General features: G+C 35.4%; 1 pseudogene; it reads right to left on the minus strand.

Annotated features, from left to right (window-relative positions):
- Positions 1 to 2,215: 2,215 nt before the first annotated feature.
- Positions 2,216 to 4,064, minus strand: LOC149139666 (G-type lectin S-receptor-like serine/threonine-protein kinase SD2-5; annotated as a pseudogene).
- Between the last annotated feature and the right edge of the window lie 933 nt (positions 4,065 to 4,997).

The following is a 4,997-nucleotide window of genomic DNA, read 5'->3' on the forward strand; positions in this document are numbered from 1 at the left end:
AAGAAAATTTTACAAGCCAATATTCCTGGTAATCTACTCTATCTCCAACAAGAACATTAATTTCACATAAAACCAAAATACATTAAGTTTTGAAACAACCATTCACATAGCTTTTCACATGTTTTGCATTTTGTTCTATGTGGAGGGATGAGGTAACCCTCATCTCTTGCTCAAGGACACTTCAATATGTCTAATCTTTAGATCCCATGGCTTATTTAGGATCTATCTAAGTTTTATGAACTTGTTGGAGGAAGCTATGTTGTCCATTCTACATGCCTTTTCACTTTCTTTTTTTATTCTCTATTGTTTGTAAATATTTTCCTATAAATATAAGACAAATTTTATTCAAAAGAAAGAAGACAAATAGAAGAAAATCTAACATTGAGTTCACTAGAACAAAGTTTGGCATTGATTGTCTATATACAAGGTGACTGTAAACCACAAGGAGAAAGCTTAGAGGTGCAAGGCACTAAAGAAGATGCATTCAATGTAGAGGTGTGAATATATAGGCAAAGGAAATCTCTCTGAAGTCTGTCAGCAGAAAGACATTGTCCAAGGAGTCAAGTTAATCTGTAAATGTAATATGCCTATGGCCTCTCCATTTCAACAACACGGATCCTTGTGGAATTAATAAATTCAACTGGTGTCTCTACAATTCTTTGAATGACAAATTAAAACAATGCATATAAATTCCTTAACACTAACCTCTGTGTCTGTGTTATGCTTTCAATTATTTATTTTATGTGTGGCATATCTAGAGAACCCAGTTTCTAATACATTGATTTCCAACTATTAAATAAGGTTATTTCATTTCAAAACATTCACAACACTTCTACGCTCATTAATGAAACAAAAGAACAACTATATCTATTGTTCGATTAGACACAAACATCACAATGAGCATTATCCTTCAAGGCAGCACTGAATTTATGGTTCTTAATTTGAAGAGGAGGCAATGGGGATTTAAATATGCACTTGGTTTGAAATATGGTATCCAAGCACCAACACTACATTAAATAAGAACAGAATCACTCCAGCATTAAATAAGAATAGTAGCACTTTCATCAAGTTTCAACGTCAACATCACCAAGTATTGACACAGTTATATATTCAGATGAGGATATCTACAGGCCAGCTCATTTTCTGCCCTCAATCTCAGCAATTAACAAAGTAATGAGAAAGTATTTGTTTACAAAAAGAAAGATATGAAGTGACATACATATACAAATTTTTCAAGTATGCTTGTTTTGAAATTTACCATACTATGCATTCTCCAAAGACTTCCTGGTCTTGCTTATGTTCAATTTTAGAATAGGGGTCCAAAAAATAACAATTTTAAGTGTAGAATTGATATATGGAGAATTACATAGCCTAAAAGACATCCATAATACATATACATTAAACAAATGGGTATATCACTCACATGGTTAGTCACAGAAATAAGAATACCAGACCATCTTTTTCAAAATCAAGCCTAGAAAATATCGGCGTCGTTATATTGCTCTTTTGTTAACCATGTGGTCACACACATCATGATGATGCTACCTTGTCTTCTCCAAAGTAAGTGTACCATATTTCAACATTAATTTTCAAATCTCACTGAAAAACCACCTCTCTGTTGTGACATAAATGCTTCCTACTGACTGTGAATTAAGTAAAAGGAATTGGTTATGTGATGCTTGAATGTTTTTTATAATCTCTAGAAAATATGCTCATTTTGAGAACGTAATAGAGTCGCCATGTATGTGCTTTAATTTGGACTGATCTAAGCATATACGACATCACTTATGAAGATATTGTTTCACAAGCTATCCAGATATTTCGAAAAACATTGAGGCTACTCTATTTGGAACGTTTGAATTCATAGAAAGACCAAGTTCTACATGAAACCAAAACATGGGTTATGGTAACCATTTAGTTTCACCGATGAGCATTATAGGATAAATATATCATCTCACTGAATCAATAAAAGGACCAAGTTTTCCATGAAACTTAAAAATGGGTTATGCTTCCCATATAGTTGCACTGATGGGCATTATATGATAAATGTTAAGAATGTTGATAATAGTTTCCTCAAACTTGAATCTTTATGCCTACTGGCATTTAACTGAAAGAATGTCAGACAAGAAAATTTATGAAGCATGCTTAAAAAAACATTGGCCAATTACACATCTGAGACAATAAATATTGTCTAGAGCTCCAACAATATCTTCATTCACCTTGTAGAGAAAGAGACATAAATGGTGGAAACACTGATTGATGTGCCCTGTTTCTCCCACTGTGATGGATTAGCAGAAACCATAGCCTCGGTTCTCTCCAAAAACTCAATGCAGGATGTTCTACTTTACTATGTCCTTCCAGCATCATGATCACTTTATTCATTGAAGGCCTTACTTGTGCATCCTCCTGAATATATTAGAATGCAATTATGATAACCTTTTTTATCTGTTTCCACTCGTTGTCTACCAGATATCCTAGTTTCATATCAAGGACATTCCTGATCTTTGCTTCCTGAATCATACTAATTGCCCATGCAGGAAAAGACTGCATCTCCTCCTGATGGGACAAGTCTAAATTCTTCCTCCCATTGATTATTTCTAACAAAACCATGCCGAAATTGTAAACATCACTCTTGTCTGTGGCACAGGAATGTAGAATCCATTCAGGAGCTAAGTACCCAGGAGTCCCCTGACACAAGTAAATGAGTGGATCTGAGCGCTGTCCATTAACTTGGCCAGCCCAAAAGTTTGGCTCCAAAATTCTCATCTAGCATAATATTTTGAGGCTTGACGTCCAAATGAAGAATCCTATCCTTGGATTTGTCATGCAAGAAAGCCAATCCCCAAGACATATCATGGATGATATTGTATCTCTTTCTCCAATCAAGATATTGTGAAGGATTATTGTCATAAGGGCACTGAAACAACCAGTGATCAAGAGATCCATTGCTCATGTACTCATGCACCAGCAATCTATAGGTGCCATCAGTGAAAAACCCAAATAGTGTCACCAAATTTACATGGTTAATGCTTCCCAAGGTTGCAACCTCTACATGGAAATGCAAATGCCCTATATCAACGTTACACAGTTTCTTCACAACAACTTTTGTTCCATCAACAAGTTTCCCTTCAAACACAATTGAAAACCCACCAACCCCAAGTTGCCTACTAAATCCTCCCATGGCCTCCTCCAACTCCATGTATGTATATCTTTGGGGAAAACTTGACAAATTTTCTAGAAATTAATCTTCTTTAGACTTGTGCTTCACCATTTGCTTCTTCACCTTATATCTCCATGCAAGAAATCCTAGTGCAAAAACCATGACAACAATGCAAACCCTTGATAGATACCCTAATGCTCTTATCTGAGACTTGTTTCAGGGATTTGATCTCCTGATAATGGTAACACCCTCCAGAGTTATTCCAGAAGAAAGACGTAGCACAAGAATAATTCAACATGCATGAGTTCTTGCATTGCTCAAGGCTGACGGAGCTCAGATTCCTGTACTCATTTGAAAAATAATCCACCCCATCAAGCTCCATCAATTGGTTTGAAGCCCCACATACAGGATTCTTCCTTGGACTACATCTGATATTGGGTTGAAATTCATTAAATATAGCATCACCCTGGCAGCCACAAGTCCCTCCTAAGCTACAAATGTTGAGTGAACCACAAATATCAGGAAGCTTATAAAAATCCATAAAGTAGATAGAAAACGTGCCTAAATAAAATACCAACATGGTCCTTGATTGAATGTATGTTCTTAAATTCACATCACTATCCAATCTTAGAAACCAAAAGAAATCATTCCTAAGCTGAGCTCCCACAACAATTAATCTCAGGTTGAGCGCTCGTGTTGTAGCTGCAAGAGTTGCAAAGACTATTGTGGGAGAAGAGGAAGCAACAAAGAAAGAGAAATTATTTGTGAGGGACGAAGACATTATGGTTACGATGGTTATGTCAGGTGTACAAATCTGAGAGCACGATGACAAAATTTGTGGTTTTCTATCAGCATAAAAATCTGTGGAGGCCACCAGCGTAAAAATTCGTGGATGAGTACACATGTCGTTGTCAGAACATGGTACACATGTCAGTACAAAGGAAAAAGGGTAGACAAAGGTTGGCCTAACCATTTTCAAGAAGAGATGCCTATCAGCGTAAATATGAGCTCAACATATCATTTATTGGAGTTTAACTTGGGTGAGGAGGATAACAATCATTCCTCCTCATTGCCTGAGATAAATACAATTAACCACAACTAGTAGTGAATATATGTTTAGATTAAATTAGATTTCCTCTGTAATAGGTGGTGTTTTACATTCCTTCTTGAATCCCTTTAACAATGTCTTTATTTGTTCTCGTAGAATAATATTTAGTACAACTTCTATTCCATTCAATCATTTCACAATTACTCGATTTCTCTTTGCATAATTGTTCTTAAATTTTTAAATTGTTTTATTTGATAGGAAACCCACGAATCCTCTTGCATTCTAGAGAATTTTCCCATTGACCTATCGAGGTTTTTGCAATTCTATATAACTTCAAACATTTAGAAGTTAAAGTTCTACTCAATGTTTCATAAATCTAACTTTAAAATAAATATGTACTTCTAATTTCCATAATAAAACTAGACCATGGAGACCAATTCATTTTATTCAGATTGTTGAAGCTTCATATCTTAGGGATGAAGGGCCACTTGCTTGCAAATAATCCAAGTGCTCAAAATAAGTCGGGCTCTTCTAATTTCTAACCCCTAATTCACTCCCAGGATAACTATGCCCTTCAGGGGTATATAATTTAGGTAACCAAATTCCCATGATCCTTAAAGGTTCACATGGTATACACTATTTAGGGACTACGTACCAAAGAAAAACTGCAATAGTTAAGAAATCACTACTTTTTTTCTAGAAGGAAAAAACGTTGGTTTTTATTATTAATACCAGTACATCAAGTCACCATAATTTCCGGATACATTGTGCAACAAAGTGGCAATATTG

The sequence above is a fragment of the Pinus tabuliformis genome, chromosome X, assembly GCF_031772625.1.
Source record: "Pinus tabuliformis cultivar Carrire ecotype Pingquan chromosome X, CPIR1, whole genome shotgun sequence".
Lineage (NCBI taxonomy): Eukaryota > Viridiplantae > Streptophyta > Pinopsida > Pinales > Pinaceae > Pinus > Pinus tabuliformis.